At 43.2% G+C, this 23,104-nt stretch overlaps 1 protein-coding gene across 1 annotated transcript in view; it reads right to left on the reverse strand.

The window, feature by feature from the left end:
• Positions 1–23,104, reverse strand: part of kazna (kazrin, periplakin interacting protein a) — a 461,830-nt gene that overhangs the window by 193,337 nt on the left and 245,389 nt on the right. The gene's annotated exons all lie outside the window — the stretch shown is intronic.

A 23,104-nucleotide genomic window follows, 5' to 3' on the forward strand; every position in this document is an offset into this window, starting at 1 on the left:
TGCGCAATGTTAGTGTCCAATCGGAACTGGTTCACCGTCACATGGTTTTCCAAAATTCTATCGTAGGGCAGATTTACCTCACGTGAAAAGCCAAAGATTGTCTTCAGGAGTGATATGTTACTAGTCGGTCCGTTTGAATAGCCCCCTGGGTGCTCCAATGAGTACATCCAGTGTGCCCTGCGCCATTATGCACAGCAATCAGTGATATCAGACGGAGCAGACGGAGAGCCTCTGATGACAATCTCACGTGCTCAAACAAAGAGTGTGTAACTATCAGGATTGCTCAACTAGTTTGCATGTGAATGTTACTGGATAACGCTGTTGCTTTCACGGCGCAAAGCACTGTTTACCATATCAATGGACAACAAAATGCATAGACCATTTTGTATATATTGTTCAAAATGTGCATTTGTGTTTATTGTTTGAACCTTTTTGTTGTACAGTCTTTCACACAAGATCTCAAATTACCTTTATAAAGTGTCAAAACAGTTGTTTATTATAGTTTGCTGTGTGTTTTGAATAAATGTGTGTGGAAAATTATTTTCCCCTTTACTTTTTTCTTTCTTATTTTTGTTTGTAAACCTTTATTACACTTATAAAACACAACAAAAGCATATATATTCTGAAAGCACAGGTTGCCCTGAAGAAAGAGACATAAAACTTGATTGTGGGATGCAGGGAGAGCTGTTAACAGCAATATTAAAACATATCATTTATGCCAGGCGAGTGAACTGTCCAAAAAAATGTCCTCGGACCGCAGAGGGTTAATACCCACGGCACTATTGACTAATAAATGTAAAAAGGATACCTGCTGATTTCAGTGCAATGCTGCAGAAGCTGAGCTGTCTTTTGGTGTCACGTGGCAGGTCATCGTTTTCCACTGGAAATGTATCATGGTTATGATGAGATTATATGAGCTTTTTATTTATTGTGTTAACTTGCCATTGAGGACTAACCTCTGGTATCGAAAGTTTAGGCAGACACATAGTTTTGTTGCTGCCTGCACACATCAGACACACCAGCTGAAGACACACGGAAAAGCTGTGCAGATGCAACAAATCAAACAGGTTTTCCATGAAGCATGATGCTTCCCAGCGTTACACGGCTTATTCAATACCTCAAACTACAAAACAAATGGCCAGTAAAGCATCACTTACCCCACTTGCCAGCCAACTGTCAGACATAAACTTCAGTGGGCTTTGAGGCGTGTTAAGCATCGAGAAAATCTTTTCACAACTCAGCACTTGAGCCATCGACCGGGGAAAATCCAGCATCATGAAGACAGAATGATGATGGCGGTATTCCCTGTTAGCCGACATGAGATACAGATAATTGAACAGACTACGCCGGTCTGCTATATGCTATAAATTATTCACGGTGAAACCACCATGTGGTCTGCACATCGAGAATTCAGGTTTATGTTGTGTATTGAGCTGAAATGTTTGGTTACAAACAGCGAGGCAGAGTGAGTTATTTCATTGTGAAAATGGATACTTGAACAGGAAGTCATGAATCAGGAGAGATTTGACTGAAAGGCCACTGTGATTCGACGCTGGATGGCACCTGATTGTCAATTGTGAAGGATTATTCTCCTCCACTCACAGCTCCTTCACGCCACTGTAGGATGAGCCTCCTTGAAATGAACAAATTCAGCACCTTGGCTGACAACTGTGGGAAATGACATTAATGTCCAAGCCGTGAAATTATTCCGCCAGATCCTGTTAGCCATGAGAAAAAACACAAGTACATTAGACTTTGGCTGACACACACATAACATGACGAATGCATCCACCACACTATATTACTGCCCCAAGTCTTGAATGGCAACCACCCAGGCACACAGTCCATCCCTACCTCATGAAAGTGTATATGTTACAGCCATCAGGCAGTTACAATTTGTTCACAATGACAGTAGATCAATTAGGATTTGGCAAATTTTATACAAGATGCTCTTCCTGATGCAACTCCAGTTTGACCCCCAGTAACAGGAACAGCCCCTGGTTTTACTCATAGGTCTCCCATCCAAGTACTAACCAGAACTCAAATCTGCTTAGCTTCTGAGATCAGACAGGATCAGACTTCCACAGAGCAGACTGGCTGCCTGTCGGTTAATAAATCTAAATGAATCATGTATATATGACTATATACAGTATATATGGGTGGAGAAACTGTTGCATCTCTATTCACACATGTTGGAGTGTAGCAGAGAAGGATCAGTCTAGGCTCAAGCTTCCCATGTGCCTTCTAGCAAAACAGTTGAGATTTTGCATGTTTGTTTAAAAGAAACTCTTCCTCTATCCCACTTCATCATGAAGCTGTATCACTAGTGATGCAACAGTCAAAAAGTTACACTATGCCAGAATCTTAGTACTCCTTCAGAGTTGTGTGAGTGCCCTGGTAGCTTCTCTCACTGCTGTCCTTCCAGCATGGTCACTCAATTTATTCCTTACCATACAGTGCCATATTGTTTGAATTTATTCATGACTGATGTAAAACAAAGTCCAAGACATATGCTGTGAGGATTTGACCTTTTTCTCTTTGTCTTGTGAGTGTTGGACAGTGTGTGGCTGACCTTCTGGCATCTCACACCTGCAATCAATCATCTACTCCAGTGCGGTTTAAAAGATCGGCTCATTCATCACCTCCTGGCTAGTTCATCCATGCACCACCACCACCACCTTTGGGACTGTGACTCTTCCCATTTGGCAAATAGAATCACTTATTTCACTTACTCAGAGTGTGGTTGTATGCATTTTGGAATCCACTGTATTCATCTGTGTAACATATTCAGTGACTTAGAAATGTTCATGTTTCCATCTCTTGACTTGTCTCAAGAAAAGTGTCTATAAAAGCGAAGATTTAATCCTTATATTTAGAATAAAATTTCCTATCCCCATTTTCTTATGTGTTGCAGGCTTCTTTCCATCTGCAGGTAGATTAATAAATAATGCAAGAGACCCCCACTTACCCTGCCCCCCCGCCATAAAGTACAGATTGGTCATCTCTGCACTGAAAGGTGCTGTACATCTGCAGGTACACCTGAAGTTGACCAAATAAAAATGAGATGTTTTGGGTTTATGGGTTGATATGGTCTGCAGTGAAATGTAAGGATCACCTTTTTTTCTTTTCTTTTTTTTTTCTTTTTCCATATACCACGTTTTCTGATTTGGGGGTTGTACAGCTATATTTCTGCTGGAGTTCCTTATCATCCTGCATCCGTCAATTAATTTCACGTAATAAAAAAACTGAGTATGAATGTGTGCTTTTATATGTATGAGTTTATAAGTATGAGTGTGTGCTTTTATATGTGTTCATGTACCGGACCGGCTTATGTGTGTTGTTGTTTAAGTGTGTCATGAGGCCGGTCAAGGTTTGCTCAGCCCTGCTCGTGACCTAGGGCAGGAATATACATCTGGAGCTGGTCCCCGGGCGCCAAAAAATGCGACCTCTGCTCCTAACTGGCAATTAGGATGGGTAAAAATGCAGTAAACACATTTCATTGTGCAGGGAACATGTTCCTATGTGCATATGACAATAAACTCCTTTTGAATCCTTGAATCCTTTGAAATTAAATATGTCAAATAACAGCAGTGACATATAACTGACAACATTTAAACATCTACTGTGAGTGGAATCATGATGGATGATCAGCGTTTGGCTGTGGTTTAACTAAACCAAAGATTCCTACTCATAAAGGCCGGCTGAGAGTGCACGTTCTGAGCCAAGTCCTGTGCACACGGGGGAAACCCAAACCCACTGTGGAGGAGTTTTAAGGTTACACTCAAACACTTCATTTTGTCTTTGAGAACTCAGTCTTTGTGATTTGTTGCCAGCTCAATCCAGAAAAAGAAAAAAGTTGTGATGCCCGCATGGTGACAGCTCAGAGGAGCTGGAGTCTTAATTGTTCAGATCCCAGCCTGACTGAGGAAACAGAGGTGCAGAAAGAGAGCGACTTTCTCTTCCATCAATAACAACAGCTGAGGTTCTGTTCAACAAGGCACTTAACCCGCAACTGATCCAGACCAGTGCTTCGGCAGCTGGCAGCCGGTAACCCAGGAAACGGCACAGAATGTCAAGAAGCTGCTTGTGGGAAGAAAACAGAATGTCACGAGCACTCAGCAGAGTGCATGCAGGCGCCATTCAACCTTTTTAACCCAAACCCCAAACCTTCAGGTGGATGGGTTTGTTTGTTCTGACTGAGGTCCGTGCATCATTTCATGATGAGAAGAGTGAAAGGAATTTCTGGATCACAATTTCATTCCGTCTTTGTTTGCTCGACGCTTTACCAGGTTTCACTGATGTTTGTCATTAAGTTACTGAGTAATCCAGGTGACAAACAGATGACCAGACATGGTGGAAAACACAATGATACTTTTCCAGGTGAGGTGCTCTGAGGGTGTGATGATTCAGGGTTGGGGCAACAGAATTTGTAACAAATGTGTATTTTTAAGTAAATTAAAATTAATAAAAACCCAACAAAAAGATCGAACTACAGCAGTTGTGGTTTAGAAATGAGAACAATGACCCTTCTGACAGAAATTCTAATTTAGGATGATTTGGAAGACTTTACGGGAAGAAAGATGCATTAATGAGCATAATGAAGTCAGTCCAGGCAGGTTTTCCATCAGTACTAGAGCCCGACTGATATGGATTTTTTGAGCTCAATGCTGATAACGATATTTGGATGAAAAAAATGCCGATAATCGATAAATCGGCTGATTTGCCGATAGCTGATAAATCAGCCGATATTATTGTTTTTTTTTTAATGAATAAAATGTTCTTTTTTGGACCCTTAACAAAAAAGGTATGAGCTAAAAGCTGAAGTTTTGTCCTCATATTGATTAACTTTTTAACAGAGAAGAATTTTCAAGTTAAAAAAATGCAATCAAGAATTAAAGCCCCATGACTGCTGGCTTAATTGGAGTAAGCAGGTATAGAAAATGGATGGATGGATATTCAGCATTGAGATCTTGGGCTCTAATAGATTCAGCTGAGGACCATCAGTGCTCCTATTTTGGTTTATTTTGCCTTCTTTTCCCATCAGTTTGCAGTTATTCTTTTATATATTAGTTGAAACAGGAACGTTGACACAGTGGGACATGTCTGGACGTGTTCAGGCAGACATGTAAAATGGACCATTTGTTTGCACGTGACTTAAGAAGCCGTATTGCTCATCACAGGGTTGTGGCAAACATGAAAGTCATTACTTGTGTGGTTAACCCGAATAGAAAATTGCATCATTATTTAGCCTTAGCAGCCGCTGTGCTCTTCAACCGCCCTTTTTTTTTCTTAACTGTCTGGCACGGTCTACACTCAGCCACTGGATTAGACCCCAATTGTGATATTTTACACAACCCTGTCCTTATAGACATATAGAGAGGAAAAAAAAATTGTACAAAAAGACAAAACAATCACAAAAACACACTCTCAGAAAATAATAAGTCCAATAAGTCCATTCAAAGGTCAGGCACAATCACACGGTGTCCACATGCTTGAGTGAAGTTTCTTTAAAAGCCAGCAAATCCTCCTCATCGCTCCAGCGGAGCTCTCGGTAGTAGAAACATTCAGGTTTGCCTCAGAGCTTTATCGATTGAGTAATGGACGAAGGACAAGACAGGGAAACTCTGCAGGGAGCAGTGGGCCGGCGACGAGTCAGAACCAATCAGCATCTCATCTTCAGGTGACTTCTCAGTCATTATGGATCAATACACACACTTCACCATGCAGGTGTGTGTGTGTGTGTGTGTGTGTGTGTGTGTGTGTGTGTGTGTGTGTGTGTATGTTTTATACATATATAGATAGATAGATAGAGTCTGTATCTGTAGGGTCCTGATGCTACCCTTCTTGCTGTATGGTTGTGAGACTTGGACACTAACCAATGATCGAAGGTGATGATTGGATGTCTTTGATCGGTCTCTTCGAAGGATCCTTGGGAACTGCTATTTCTATTTCAATCTATTTAATCTTATATAGCATCAAATCACAACAAAGCTGCCTCAAGCCACTTCACACAAGCATGGTCTGACCTTATCAATGGAGATAAAACAGACACCCAACTTGGTGTAATGTGGTCAAATTTTCTCCTTCCTGTCAAAAGTCTGGCTGCAGCATTTTGAACCAGTTGGAGACCCCTAATGCTGGACTGCAGCAAACCAGAAAATAGGACATTGCAGTAGTCCAATCTAGAAGAGAGAAACGCATTAATCAGGGTCTCAGCATCGGTCATAGACAGGATGGGATGAATCTTTGCTATATTTTGCAGGTGGAAGAAAGCAGTCCTCATAATATCTCTAATGCACGCACGCATGCGTATCCATGCACACGTGCACACACATGCAACCGTCACATGTGCATGTGCGCTCGTGCACGCGCATGCGCACACACACACAGCACGCACATGCACTCACACAAACAAATCCACTGTGCTGTCTGGAGGATGTTGGCAGGAAGTTAGAATGAAAAACTGGACTAATTTCTGACATGATTTTTTTTTTCACTGCACTGAGGATGTACACAGTCTTTTTTTGGTAGTACACGCGAGCAGAAGTGCCATCCCGGTTGCGTGTCAGTGCGCGTGCGGGGGACAATGAGCTAACTGACGCTGCTAATTCTTGTAACACACACACACACACAAAAATCCACTCCGCTGTAAACTGTCTGGATGCATGAAGCACTGTTCAGATGAAAGGCTGACATGATTTTTGGCTGGACTGAGGAACTACACAAATACTTTTTTTTAATGGAAGTCCAAAGTCATTGCACAGCATCACTGGACTACATGTCACAATTTGGACTTTAGCAGCAGTGGAACACCAAAAAGTAAGTCCCTTTTCTGTTGTTTAGAAATTAATAAAATATTAAATGACAAGGATCTATTAATATTTGATCTGTTATATAAAACAAATAATGAATGTGTTTACATTCTTTCAATGGAACAAATATTTAATTCAGTGAAAGCTGGAACAAACGATTCAACAAGGCAAAGCCTTATTTGCTGTTCATTACTGCAAGTAGATCTGTGGGATCAGGAGTTGAGCTACCAATATTTAGACCTGGGTTTGATTTGTGCTCACAATACCCATTTCTGTCGCTCATCTACATGGTCTTTGTCCGCTGTCTTTGCCGTACATGTTTACCAGCCTTGGCTGAGAAGTATCGTGCGTGGGACTAGCTTTGGGGGGAGTCGTAGACTCTCATGTGTTTCACACTACGTAATCTGGTGCTTATCCGGGTCCAGGTCACAGTGGCAGTAGACCAAGCAGCTCATTCCACCCTTCCCTATTCTCAGCCAAGTCCCGTTATGTTTCGGGGGGATTCTAACACGTTCACAAGCCAGTTAAAAGATACAACATCTCCAGTGTGTCCTAGGTCTTCCCTGGGGTCTCCTCACTGTAGGATGTGCCTGGAAAATTCCCTTAGGAAGATGATGAGAAGGTTTCCTCACCAGATGCCTGGACCACATCAGCTGTCTCCTGCTGATGTGAAGAAACAGCGGCTCTATTCCAAGTCCCTCCCAGATATTTGAGCATCTCACCCTGTCCCTGAGTGTCAGCCCATATACCCAATGGAGGAACCTCATTTCTACCACTTGTCTCCACAACCATGTTCTTTCAGTCATTACCCAGTGATCATCACCAAGAAGATCACTGATACTTGCACTTCTTCAAATGCAGCAATAACTCTCCCCTGACCCAGTGTGGACAATCCACCCTTTTCTGACAGATGACCATGATCTTGGATTTAAAGGTGCTCATCCTCATCCCAGTCACTTCACACTTGGCGTCGAACCTCAGGTCAAGGTATGGACCAATGTACGGAATAAAAACACAAATTAATCTAGTGCACCTGTAGACACTCCCAGGAGCATAACATGCAAAGTCTCTGAACACAGTACATCAGATCCTCTTTCAAGTTTACTTTTTATCTCTCTCTGTCACAAAAAAAGAACAAAAAAAATACCTCAGCTGTGATTGGCACAAGTTGTGAAGCAGATCCACCTCGGAAAAGCCCTTCTTAACAGCTCCGGCTCTGCCAGAGTTGTTATTCTGGAGAGAAATCTCACCAGTGCAGGAATCACACTTTTTGGGTTAACTCATTGAGCCACAACAACGGGCATCTTTTCATAAAGTCAAGCACTCTTATGGTGTTTAATTTGCTTTTCACTCCCCCCTCTTGATTGTTTTGTAGAGTAAAGGTTGGAAATCTGCTTTATGTTTGTTGCAGTTATTTTAAGATCATGTCTGAATGCTGACGATTATATTCCACTTTCCTGTCCAACCACATGACTGTAAGTATAATTACAGGAAACTATGAGTACCAAACATCCGATGGCAGTGCATCCCAAGCTGCACCAGTAATACTTACAACTTTAGAACCAAAACAAGTGCACACGACCCGTCACATTTCCATGTTTTTGGGAGCACCATGTTGTGGCGTTCCACTACTGAATGTGAACCTTTTTGTGCATTTCTTTGCTGCAATGTTAGTGAGGAAAGGTTTATCGAGCATGACTTTGCAGACAGTGCTGTGACTTTCAGGGACTCTACAGATACCCTGATTGCAGCACTTGATAAGCTGATAGCAGAAATGCAGATTGTCTGTATTTGAAACTGTTCTCGATCAAGACTAAGATCCAGGTTTTCAGCGACTTTTTGGAATCAGCCACCAGAATTTTGTTTGTGTGCAGCGAAAGTGTTGAGGTGACACAGATGCTCACTTATCTCGGCAGTGACCTTCATGTCTCTGGGTCCTCGACCTTTGAGATCCAGAGACAACTTGGAACAGCTGATGGAGTCATGGGGTTACAGGACAGTGGTGTTTGGTGATGGATATCTAAAGTTTTTGCAGGAGAACTAAGGTCCAAGTCTTCAGGGTCCCAGTGCTATGTGTCGTAGGCTAGTATCTCAAGGGGAGGTGATGGTCTAGTGGTTAAGGTGTTGAGCTTGAGACCAGAAGATCCTCGGTTCAAGGTCTTTAATCAACTTTAGGCAGAAAAATCACTGACAATAATAACAAAAACAAAGTAAAATATGTAATAAAATAATAATAAATAATTATAATTAAAAACACAAGAAAAGTGTGGGAAGCCACTCACAGACTTGCTGGTTATATTAACGTCACTATTTGGTTGTGTCAAAGATGATATTTCCTTGTAGAAAAAGTAAAAGAACTCTTGGATTAATGAGGCATTCTGAGGACAGTTTCCTTATTGTTCAAGCTTTTTAAAGGGGTTGGTGGTATCTTCTATCTGAGTGGCTTCTGACTTATTTGTCTCCTTATTTATACTTGTAAAATAATATCTAAGACATTGTGGGGTTGCTGTCTCAAAATGATAGAAGGCAGCTGGGTTCAAAACAAAACAGGAAAACTCACAGCCTTGTTCATCAAAGTGGAAAAGGACAAGGGCGACTGGGTCATTGCAGGTTCACGGCTAACAAGCTCCGAGGAGATGAATTGGGTGGAGGTTGGTACTGAAGTGGTCACATTAGTCAATGTGCCACGAGGGCCCAGAATGGAAAACATCACCAGCTGTAAAACCTTTGTACCAACTAAGACAAATCTAACACGAAGACTGAGCATTAACCCGAAGCCTTGAAACATCCACACAGCACAGGCGTGCCGACGGAGTAATGGCATCCAGAGGCAAATATATGCAGAAGCTTATTACACATCCTGAACAATCTTCATAGAAGCTGATGGCCGCCGCAGGGCTCCGACCTTCTGTCGACCAAATCCCGATCCCAGGAATATAGATGATCTGATAGTTCAAATGTTTGCACTGCAATCAAATATGACAAACTTAAACTGATGGTGGCGCCGACCTCAGACATTTTGTGGCTTCTGAACTAGAAACTCTGCTTCGTGCTTCATGAACACTGCTTCCTTTTTCTAAGCCGAGACCTGTATTTTTCTTGAAACTTTACAGTCATTTAAAGGAGCTCTATTATTTATCATAAAATCATCGGCGTTTATTTGTCTGTCTGTCTGTTAGCAGGATTACATCAAAACTACAGCACCGATTTTGACAAAATTTTCACCACAGATAGATATTATAGGCCATGGAAAAACCCATTCATTTTTGGAGGTGATCTGGATTTGCATCCAAATTCTGGATCAAGATTCACTTTATAGAGCCTATGAAGGATTACATCAAAACTACTTCACAGATTCTCACCAAATTTGCAACACAGATACATATTAGGCCATGGAAGACTCCACTGAATTTTGGAGGTGATCCGGATCGGTGGATATCAGAAATCTCTGATTACTCTTATCATTCTTATTATTATTATTCATTTTCTGTACATGCGTACTCCAATTAAGGGTTATTATTCTAATCTAATACATAACGCTGACAGTGTGTGCATGCGTGTGTGTGAGTGTGTGTTTGTTCACTATGCACAGCCACATTAATTAAGCAATCCACACCATGACCGGGGGCATCAAGGGGGAGGTCACTGCAACCCTTAGGCTGAAATTGTACATGCGTAAACACACAAACACACACATGGTCAGCGTTACTGAAAAAAGAGAATGTTTGAACCAACTTAAAACAGTGTTACAATTTGTAAAAACCTGAATGAATTAAGTTGTTTGAACTTAAAGTGTCCCTGCCACGCTATGACGTTTTTACATATTCTTGAAGAATGAAAAAAGCTTTTTCCACATGTTGTCTTTGTTTTTTACCATAAAATTACACTGAACAAGTATTTAGACGTTTTGTTACCCATCTCAGAATTTGAATTTTCCACCTCCGAGTTGACCTACTTTTTCGCTGCGACGGATGTGAAGTCATTTGAGTAGTGTCTCACAGCGCCGCTCTGTTTACCAACACGGCAGACACGGACAGCGAAGGCATAGTGCGCGATTATAGCAAAGATTTAAGTGATGTAGAAGAATTTTTAGGTCCTTATTTGAACTATGATGAACTATCAAGTGTCCTGATCCCAACTGTATGTCCTCTGGTTGAACTAGCAGGTGTTCAACCCAAAAAAAGGGCTCTATTAGTCATTCAGTCTGTCAGGGGCTTTCCAAGGCCTTTTAGGTGCTTTCCCGCAGGCCACGTGCGAGGGGCCTCGGGCCAGCTGCACCTGTGGCTGAGGCCACGGGCGGGGGGCCTCAGGCCAGCTGCACCTGTGGCTGAAGGTCTTTTAAAAAAATCAGTTGTAAATCCTTCACGTTTTAATGGGAGCGTTTGTCACATTGAAATAATGGCCTAACACCTGCTTAGGGTTCACTAGAGGACGCTTCCAATAGAAAACCATGTCTTGGGAATGAAATAAATAAAAAAGTCGAAGGAGGAGCGATGCCCGCGGGTCTCCAATAAATAGATGCGCGCGGTTGTCATATTCAGTCTCTCTAGAGGACTCAGTTTGTCTAAGCTCTGTGTAGATGGCTTAAATAAACTTAAAAACTGTGCATTTTATCTTGCTTAAGGCTGAATTATTCTAAAGTGTTGTGTCCTTTTCTAGCATATCACTTGCAATTAGTTTGTGTTATCTAAAAGACGACATCCCGAGAAGACTAAAGACGAACCACGACAGAACTTGGCGAGCCAGCTTCAGGAGGGTCCAGGGGCATTCCGGCAGCCTGGGACGGTCCAGCTCATCCCTCCAGACCGTAAATAACAGTGATCATGACTAAAAGCTAAGCAGAAACCTTTTATAACTTCTGCACGATCTGGAGGAGTGAGTCGGGATTTCCGCCCAAGTTGACAGGTGATATTTTTAATTGCCTCTTACCCAAAAGAACCTGGACTAAGAAAATTGATAAGAGACTAAAAAAGATAAGATTGAAAATTATCAGGCCTTGTAGATAAAATGTTCAGAAGGTGTGTGTGTTCCCGGGAAAAAGAATGTCTGTGTGAGTGAAAGGTCAGGAATGTTCATGAACTCTGGTGCGGAAAAGAGTGCATGGAGAATTAACCTGGATGCTTGGAGAATAATTGGTGTTGAAATTCGTTACTAACGTGCCGGCTGATAGCATGCGCTGTAGGGGTTAATTTAGGGGAGTATACTGACAAATAGATACAAGGTAATACAAGGTTATTTAAAGAGTTTAACAGAGACTGAAGTGAAATAAGTGAGAAAAAAGAGTTTAACAAGAGAATACGTGCAGAGAAAGCACAAGATAAGCACCTCAGGGGGCGCAGTAGAAATACCGTACGTGATAAAGAGATTTAAAGAGAAAAGTGCAAAGTAGCACAGCTGACAGTAAGTAAAAGAGCTCAATAAAGGACGTCATTTTTTAAGAAAAGAGAAAAACTATAAAAAAAATAAAATAAAATGAATGAAGAGTTAGTGCAGAATACATGAGAGTTAATGAAGCAGAAAATAGTGCAGTAAGGCACCAATACACGCTTGTGGGGCGTGGGAGAAGAATAAGTAATTAAGTACACAGTAATATGAGTTTTTTATAAGAAAAGAAAAAGAGAATATTTTCAGTGCAAAGGCACATTAAGCTCACGAGGAGCTCAGTAAGTGAAAAAAAAAGTAGAAGAAAGTGCAGAAAGGCACAGGATACGCACACGAGGCGCGGTAAGGCGTAGAAATAAATGAAATATTGTATGCTCAGAGAGGAGCTGGTGAAAAATAATATATTAAGCACAGGATACGCACGCGAGGCGCGGTAAGGCGTAGAAGTAAATGAAATATTGTACGCGCAAAGAGTAGCTTGTTAAGAAAAAAAATAAATAAATAATATATGAGTTGCTGGCAGCGCCGGAGAAGCTGTCTAACGTGAAGAAGAGATACATACTTAAACAGAACACATTGGTGTTAAGTGAATAAAAAGGTTGTTTAAAGCCGCGGAGTAAAGGGTGGCAGAAGTCTAGATAGAGATATATAGAAAGTTGTTTTTAATAATTTTTGTGTATAAAGCTTTTGAAAATTGGTGTGTGGGAGAGTAAAAGTAAGCGGGGAGTTGCAGGCAAAGCTGTGAGGGCTTGCAGGCTGGTTGACATACAAGATTAATGTAAAGAGTACGAGAAGGGGGAGGCGTTTAGACCCAACAGGAGGACTTGGGAGGTGCATGACAGGCAAAGAGAAAAAGTGAGAAACAGAGACAGTGGGGAAAACAGACAGGAGAAGAGACTGCTATGTAAATACAGAGAAGGTAGATATTATTTCAAAGAAAGAAAACTAATAAATAAACATAGCAGAAAAAGACGAGAAGCAGAAAGTTAAAAAATTAGAAGGAAAATAGAAAGTCGGGAGCAAAGACATTAGGAAGTGTTAGGGTTGTAAGAGGAGTAAAGAAATAAAATTGGTTATAAATCAAAAGAGTTAAAGCTTAGATTATAGTGAAAAAGCTGACAGACTGATCAATGCTTGGGACAGTCTTTGATGGGAGACTTAAGTGATGATGAAATAATACTCCCAGAACATTACTTGACTGACGGAGACATTGAAACCCAGGGAATCAGGACACATTTTTGGCTGGAAAGGACCTATTTTGACAGTGTAGGAGCAGAACATTGGCAGGACGAACAAGAGATCAATCAGAAATTATGGCAGATTACTAAAGTAGTCAATCTGAAGCAAAAGAAAGAACAATTCCCTCTAATTAATTGGGAGCTGCTGATAAGACACCTGTGGCATCAGGGTTTAACCCCGTGGCTGGAGCTGCTTTGTGCTGATCCTAATAAAGAAATTAGCATGCCATTAAATCATTTAATAACACTGCCAACCGATCCAGGTGAAGAACTGTTTCCTAGGTTGACTCTGACTGTGGTCCCAAGGAAGGTTCGGTGGGAAACAGGTAAATTTTCATATTTAGTTAAAGAAAAAGAAGACGGGCATAACAGTTGGAAATTTAATCCTTTTAAGGGTTTAAAATACAAAACAGATGTTACAGCCGGCAAGTTATTGGTCTGGATCAGGACAGCCCCTGAGGGACTACCAGAACACCATAGAAACACCTCACATAGCGTTTGTCAGGGCTACATGGGTAACTCTCAAGGTCAAGGTCGGGAAAGTACCCCGCTAGACTTAGTACTAAGAAAATATCCAGGAAAACGCACTAAGGCCAACCAATGTATGAGAAAGTGGCACAAAAGGTCACATGGGGGCAGGCAATGGCCTTTGGAGGGATAATTTGATCCGGTGATGTGTGAAGCAGTTGCGGTAGAAATACAGAAAAAAGAAATTAAAGATCAGCAGAAGAACGTAAATAACAACAAAAAACGCACTGAAGAAAAAGAAGTTTTGGCCTTGTTCAAGCAGGAAGCACAGAGGCTACAGCAGAAAAGAGAAAAAATGACAGAGGAAAGATCCAAAGACACTAAAGCCAGTGCACCGAGCTGGGAAGCAGAGCCACCCCCATATAACGTCATGATATGGGAAAGACAGCTGGACAATTTGTATTAGGAACTCGTGAAGAGGACCAAGGCATGGATGTGGAGGGCAAATTCACACTGACACTAAAAGCTCGAGAGCCACAAGGAGACAGGTCCTCAGTCTGTCAAATGGATCATACAAGGTCTCCAAGTCCGAAAGTAGGTGGTCGCTCACCACGACCAGCAGGGGGGGCCACAAATAACAGTGACACGGAGGCAGACGAGGATAAAGAGAGAGACCTGAAGGCTCCGCCTGCACATCGAGGTCCACTGAAAACCGTCCCCTCCCACCATAAGTCAGCCGACTGGACCTTCACAGGCTATAGAGGCTCCGAAGAGTGGCACAAGAGCTTCTGTGACACACTGGATCTGGCCAGAAGAGATAATGAAGAACTAGCTGAGCAGCTTCGGCTAGCGAAGGAAAGAATCCAAAGACATAGGGACGCAGAGGAAAGAAGAATATTACAACAATCGACGCCCAATCAAGGGAATCACATTATACAGCCACCCACCCGAAAAATTTCTGGTGAGATCATCGAGAGTGCAAAAGAGGCCCGACTAAGGCAAAGACAACAATGTGTAGCCAAAGACATAGCGGCTTTAGAACAGAATATAACCGACTGGATGGACTGCCTGGAACCAGTCAGTCGCACTCGATCTGGAAGACAGTATGGAGCCCCCACAGAAGAAGAGGAGGACGAAGACCTCATATGCCCATTGGTGGTTAGAAATGGTCATCATGTGTATACCCCATGGAGCTGGACAGACATGGTGGGGCTGGCCAACAGGCTGCCAGACATCACCCAAGGAGCTGGGAGATGGATAACTGCCTTAGAAGAAGGCACTGCAGGGGTAACCTTGTCTTTAGGTGACATAAAAGCCTTGCTAATGCATGTAATGGGAAAACATGACACTGAAGAATTAGCAGGAAAGGTTGGACTAACACAGATGATGGGCACTAATCAACATGATGAAGTCCCCTTTAATCGCTATAGAAACTCCATGTGGGAAGGACTGAGAAGAAAGTACCCTGAGGTCTTGGATCCCTCTAAATTGGATGATGAGGAGTGGACACCTGAAGAGTGCCCAAAGAAGTTCCTGCACCGATTCCAGAAGAGATGGGCGGAGGAAACAGGAAATGCATGGAACCATTCTCCAGCAACTGAAATCCTGTTTAAAATAACTGTAAAAAAGGCTCTACCAGATGAGGTTCAGAAAGCCCTAGATGGAGTCGTGGGACTATCGAAAATGAATTGGGCTTTATACTCTGAGCATATTTGTCACCATCTTGAAATCTACAAGAAAGAAAAACAAAAAGAAGAAGATGCAGCAAAATCCCTGACGAAAAAATTGGTGCAGATGCAGTTGGGAGAGCTAACCAAAGTCAAGAAAGAAAAAACAAAGACCCAGGCACCAATGATGACCCCTGTTCCTTCTGAGCCGGCAAGCACGGGCCCTACGGCAAACACTGCTGCCACCATACAGGCACCTGTGGTAACAGCCACACAGAGCCCCCAGGGAGCAACAGGGAGCACTGCTGCAGGAGAAGTCTCGGCACCAGTGGAGCATCACTATCACTACCATAGCACTGGCACACCCGGAAATGGACCCACCTACAGTCATGGATGGAGAGGAGAGTCACGGAACTTTCAAGGTCAAAGAGGAGGGTGGCGAAGAGGATCTCGCCAACCTTCATTTGGAAGCAGATTCCAGAACTCAGCTCCCAGGAACAGTCAAGCGGGACCGCCTATGGGATCAACACCCCCAATAGGGGATCAACCCTCTAATGAGTGTTGGAGCTGTGGACAACCTGGACATCGAATGAGAAATTGTCCGGCCCGACCTTGGGTTGGACCCTCTGCCTATTGGCAATAGGGAGGCCTAGAGAAGACAGAGGGGGAAACGGTGGCATTGGCTATTTCGATGATACCTAAGGAAGAGCCAACCGTCACCGTTAATATACAAAACAGAGATTTCCCTTTCATGGTGGATACAGGGGCAACATACTCTTGCATAGGGAAAATGGGCGCTCATCTCCCCCTCTCTGGGTCTGTAATTAAGACCATCGGCTTCTCTGGGAAGACTCAAATAATACCTTTTACACGCCCACTTCCTGTAACGATTGTAGGAAAAACAATTGAAGCACCCCTGTTATACTCACAAAATACACCTGTGAATTTGCTGGGAAGAGACATTTTATGTAAGCTACAAACCCAGATAGTGTGTACCCATCAAGGACTGCAAATACACTTTCCTGACGAAGCACTCGCCAACATTATGGTGCTTATGGACATGGAAAACAAGGTCCGACCTGTGCAACCCATGGTATACTGGCTGAAGTTACAACCAGAAAATTCAAATCTTCAACTGGAATGGGAAAAATGGAAGCCCTGGGCAGAACAACACTATGAAGCAGTATATACACCTAGTTTACCTTTACATGTCACCCTGATGTTCGATGCCAAACAAGAACAAACTGACTATGCATGCTGCTGGGATGTATTGATGAATCAACGGCTGTTTCACATAACCACCACAGAAATTTATTTAGGCCCCCAAGGGGCCGCAGCTTCTGTCAAGCTAACTTCAGCTGAACAACAATGGTATCAAGTGCCGAATGCCACGCCTCATGTGACCCTTTTAGTCTCAGAAAAGTACGAATCCCATGACCTAGGTCCAATGGTAAAGACAGCCTCAGAAGTTGAAGAATGGCAAAACATGGAAAGTCCACAAGTACATCTGTCAAAAGACCAGCAGTTTCTACGAATTAATATAAAAGCAAATAATGAGGCTATAGCTCAAAAAGTGGAGCTCAATCCTAGACCAGAGGGACAGATGGTGTTATCGGCCCAACAAGAGAAATTGTTAGAGCAAATACCACCAGTGGTGTGGTCCAAAAGCAAAACAGATGTAGGACTAGTAAAAACAGCCTTACCAGTAAAAATAAAAGTAAAACCGGGAGCAAAACTGCCTCACCAAAGGCAGTATCCATTAAAACCTCAGGCTATTGAAGGCATAAAACCAGTAATTAAGGGACTAATGGCAGCTGGAGTTTTAATAAAAACTGCAAGCCCATGCAATACTCCTATCTACCCTATCCCTAAAAACAATACCAAAGAGTATCGGCTGGTACATGATCTGCGTCCTATCAATGCAATAATAGAAATGGATGCACCTATAGTACCTGATCCGCATACTATACTATCAAGCATCCCTGCTGGAGCAAAATGGTACACAGTAATCGATCTGTGTTCAGCCTATTTCAGTGTGCCTGTGCACCCAGACTCACAACATTTGTTTGCATTCACATTTCTGGGACAACAGCTAACGTATACACGGCTACCTCAGGGACTGAACCTGTCCCCAGCCATCTTTAACAAAGTCCTGGCTGAAGATTTACAACACCTTGACATACCCAGTACATTGGTGCAATATATGGATGATCTCCTTATTGCATCAGAGACTCAAGAACAGTGTGAAAAAGATTCATTAATTGTATTGCATGCATTGGCAGATGGAGGTCATAAAGTAAGTAAGGACAAATTGCAGTTCTGCAAACAACAAGTAGAATACTTGGGAAGACAGTTGTGTGGGACCACGCGATGTATAGCCCTAAGCCAAGTGGAGGCTATAATCAAGGCTCCCAAACCCCAAACAGTGGGACAGATGCTTTCATTCCTTGGGATGGCAGGGTACAGTCGGCCGTGGATTTGTGATTATGCTATAAAAACTGCACCTTTGCGTGCCATGATTAGAGCAGTGGGGCAAACAAGCAATGCAGCTCTCCTCGTCTGGACAGATCAGGCAACGGGAGCTTTTGAGGCCCTAAAAACAGACATGCAATCTGCTCCCGCGTTAGGTAACCCAGATTATGGGAAACCTTTCCATTTGTATGTTACTGAAAAAGCTGGATATGCTTGTGCTGTACTAATGCAGGAAACAAATGAAGGAAAACAACCATTGGCCTATTATAGTACAAAGCTTGACAACATTGAAACAGGATTGCCACCATGCTATCAGGGTCTAGCAGCAGCTGCCTTTGCATTTCAAAAAGCATCATCCATAATCATGGGACATGCAGTAACGTTGTACACGTCGCATCAGTTACATGCCCTGCTAACCAGTCAACGTTTTGTCTTAACACAAGCTAGACGCACTGGATATGAAGTTGTGTTGTCCGCTCCAGAAATAACAATACAACGTTGTCACTCGGTGAATCCCGCCACCAAATTGACCACACCGTTAGATGGTACTCCACATAACTGTGTGGCAGAGACAGAGAAATTTTTGAGAGCCAGAGAACATTTGTATAATCACGCCATAGATGCAGATCTAACCCTGTTCGTGGACGGCTCATGCTTTCGGGATGTCGCGGGATTGCATGCGGGTATGGGGATAGTTAAACTAAACACGGATGGTGAAACCTTTGAATTACTGGAGTCCCAAGGAATTGATCAGCCTTGTTCAGCCCAACTGGCAGAAATCAAAGCCTTAACTATGGCTTGCCAGATAGCTAAAGATCAACGTGTTAATATCTACACAGACGCAGCCTACGCTTATGGCGTATGTCATGTACATGCAAACATTTGGAAACAAAGGGGATTCCTGAGAGCAGATGGCACCCCTGTCACTCATGGAGAAGCGATTTCCCAACTGTTACAAGCTCTCCAATTACCGTCTGAGATAGCCATCATTAAATGTGCAGGTCATCAAAAGAATAATAACATCATAGCTCAAGGTAACAACCTAGCAGATGACGCAGCTCGCAAAGGAGCACAAGGAGAAAATATGTTTCCCCTGCTAACCATCCAAGATTGTGCCCCACTGGTTTCACTTGATGCACTGATAGTGGCTCAAAGTAGGGCCAGTGGAGAAGAAAAACGAATGTGGGTTAAACGAGGCGCTATTGAGACACGCAGTCAGGGGCCAGCGGACAAGCTGTGGCGCAGTAGTCATGGACATTTTGTGTTACCCACCAATTTATTACGACATGCAATCATTTGGGCCCACGGACCCGATCATTGTTCGCGAGTCCAAATTATGAACAAACTAAAAGCTGTCTGGTGGTCACCATATATGGCAGCTACAGTGGACCGTTTGTTGAATGAGTGTGAGGTATGTGCACAGTACAATGTCCGGAAATCATTCACAGCCCCTTTAGCCCACATTCCGGTCCCTGATGGGCCATTCAGACATCTTATGATGGATTTCATAGACATGGGAGCTGAAAATCGAGTTAAACGAATGAGATATGTTTTGGTAGTGATATGCAGATTCAGCCGATGGATTGAGGCAGTAGCCTCTGCAAATCAAGACCATAAAACGGTAGCCAAATTCTTGTGCTGAGATGTCTTTCCAAGATTTGGCATTCCAGATACTATCTCATCTGACAACGGTAGGGCTTTTGTAGCCAAGGTTGCACAAGAAACATTCAAACAATTGGGTATCAAACAGAAATTTGGGTGTGTTTATCACCCCCAATCAAATGGGGCGGTGGAACGGGCTAATGGCATTTTAAAGAACAAACTAGCAAAAATCATAGCAGACAGCAATGGCAAACTAACCTGGCTGGATGCGTTGCCGCTTGCTTTATTGTCAATGCGCTCACAAACTAACCGACTAACCCATTTGACACCATTTGAAGCTCTTACAGGTCGGCCAATGCCTATTCCATACCTGAGAGGACCCTACGAAGGACCATCGCTGGAGCAGCTACAAGACGAATGGCATAATTATCTGAGACAGTTAACCCAAATACACAAAACTATCTTTTTGCAGGTCAAAGGTGCTACAGAAGACAGAGAAGCAGAGATTCCACTCGAAAATCAGAGCATCCAGCCTGGTGATCTGGTTTACGTCAAAGTGTTCAAAAAGAAGTGGGACAGGCCCCGCCGAGAAGGTCCTTTTAAAGTTATTCTTGCCTCACGTACAGCAGTCAAAGTAGACGGTAAGGACACTTGGTTTCATTTAAACCACTGCTGTAGGGTTGGTGGCCCAGCGCCCCTGCGGCCTCGGCAAGCTCGTCTTGGCAGAGCCGCCGGGCCAAGGGGGGAAGCAAGAGAAGCCAGAGACCCTACAGCAGCACCGAGGGACGGCCACGCCTCCCTGCAGCCAGAAGAAGCACCGAGGGAAGGCCATGCCTCCCTGCAGCCAGGCGAACACCGGCCAAGGCGCTCACAGAGACTGATTGAACAAAGACGACGCACAGCTTCAGAGAGTAGTGGATCCCTGCCAGATAGAGCAGTGACAGACTCAGATGCAGACTCAGAAACAACTGGAGACGCAGGCCAACAGACAGACAGAAATACAGACCGACAGATAGACAGGCCACAGGAGACATCAGACTCGGACAGCAACTTAGTAGATTTACCGACAGAAGAACCACAGGAAGTACAACCCAGACAAAGCACAGATACACCACACATCCCTAGTGACAGCTCATCTAGTGACGGCTCACTCAGTAGCACATCTAGTAGCACATCTCAGCAGTCATCAGAGCAATGATTAAGGAATTATTCAAGGGATTGACAATACTACTGGTGGTCAGTATGGGAGAAAATAGACATCCAAAACATACAACGGACTGTGTCGTGGCCATGGCCGCAATAGCAGCTAAACAAGGCATTCTAAACACAGGAAAAACATATAATTTGGTATACATTAAATCAAAAGCCTACAAGAACATAGGAATACAGGGAAAGCTGGGGGATTACATATTAGGCGAAGCCATTAGCATCAAATGTGAAGAGGAGGGAACACTCAACATAGAGGTAATTTGTGATAAAGGAGGATGCAGGGAAACCAAGCAAGACGTAACTGTTACAGTACATGAAGCCACAAAATGGGTAAAAATCAAACCAAGGAAAAAGAGGACAATTAGAAGCCTAGAAACAAGCAGTCACTTAGGGAGATGGGATCCCAGTACAGACCTAGCCCGCACACAAGGGTTGAAGACCAATTTATTTTACCAATGGTTGAAATTTTCGGCTAGGCAGATCAGTGAAAAGCCTTGCATAGCCTGTCACCGGAAGGGTGTGATACCTCAGGCTAAACCCCTACCTGATATCAACAACTGTTATAGGAGCCCCCAACATAACTCAGACCAAGCAGAGTGCTATACACAATGTGTTATGAAAACAGCAGTAGGTGATGAAAAATATGCTGCCGACAGTAAACTTTGTCCAGTGCCCCTAAGTACAGAAGGAACCGTTCCACCTATGATTAAAATAGAGAATGGGATGATACACCCATTCTGTATAGCTAAAGGCTTAGTAGCACAATACATAAGCGATTGGCAGGTAGGGACGACCCAGTCAAAACACATACAGTGTATGCAAAAGCAGCAAGAATACAAACCGGCCAAAACAGCATGGAACATTACCGTCTGTCACACCCTGCCAACAGCAGGCATACAGTGTGAACACATAGTACCGGCCACAGGGGGGGTCTGTAATTGGACTGAATCTCACCCATGCTTCATGGGTATCTACTCCAAATTTAGCTAAGGGAACGGTACCCTTAGCTGACATCTTTTGGATATGCGGACAAAGAAGGAAACTCCTGTCATCGCTGTCCCCGAATTGGAAAGGCCTTTGTGCTCCTGTGATGCTCACAGGAGCAATAACAGTAATTGAAATGCCAAATGCAATACAACCCATGCCACAGAAACTTCGTAAGAAAAGAGGAATAATGACGTTTAAAACAGACTACACATCACAGTAAGAAACGGGATACCAGAAGGGATACCCCGACAGTTAGAAGCCATAGACAGTAGCAGAGTTAAAGCAGATGAAGATGCGGATAAATGGGGATGGGCATTGGCGCTGTTCGGGGTTACTCCAAAAATCCGTTCTAGGTTCCAGGAGGTGCAGTGGATTAATTACTTGTGGTATAATCAGCAAAGATACCTGAACTGGACATTGGCAGCAGTAGGAGCCTTAACCGAACAACTGCACGCCACCTCGCTAATGACAATGCAAAATAGATTAGCTATCGAGATGATGATGGCTGATGAACAAGGAGTTTGTATTATGATCAAAGCCACCGAATGTTGCACAGCTATTCCCATGCGTACAGGGGAAGACGGAAATTTGACAGAGCTCTTAATCACACTTGAAGAGATGCAACAGGAACTGTTAAGTAACTCCATAGGAGGGAGAAATGAAACTGACGATTCTGGATACATTGTAGGGAATGGAATGAATATTGGCCCACTATTTTCACTGTTTGGGACTCTAAGGAGAGGGTGGATATCATGGAAAGACTGGTTATACCAGATAGGTGTAGTCTTGGCACTAACAGGGGTGGCGGTCTTGCTGGTAATATGTTGTGGTATTCCCTTGATAAAATTTCTGGTCAATAAATTGATTTCATCCACAGTAGGACAGCTCCCACTGTTAGCCATCCGAGCCCTAGAAGAAAGCACAAACGAAACAGACAGAGAACCAGAATATATGGAAATGGATGAAATACCAATTATCCTCCCCGACAGCCCCCAGCTCCCTAATATTGTGGCGTATACCCCAGATAGGGAGGACTGGGATGGACCGTGCTTGGTGATATTGTAAACGAGGAAGAAGACATGCATGCACATTTACATTCACACACATGCACCCACAAAAATGAGGGATAGGATAGACAATATCTGAAAGAATGACATGGAGCTGTAATAATGAACGTATATGTATATTACTAGGACACAGGAGTATGGCTGAGAGACCAGACTCCCCTGATCAGGGACCTATGCCTGATCTGCCTCTATCACGTCTG

This window comes from Thalassophryne amazonica, chromosome 6, assembly GCF_902500255.1.
Source record: "Thalassophryne amazonica chromosome 6, fThaAma1.1, whole genome shotgun sequence".
Taxonomy (NCBI): domain Eukaryota; kingdom Metazoa; phylum Chordata; class Actinopteri; order Batrachoidiformes; family Batrachoididae; genus Thalassophryne; species Thalassophryne amazonica.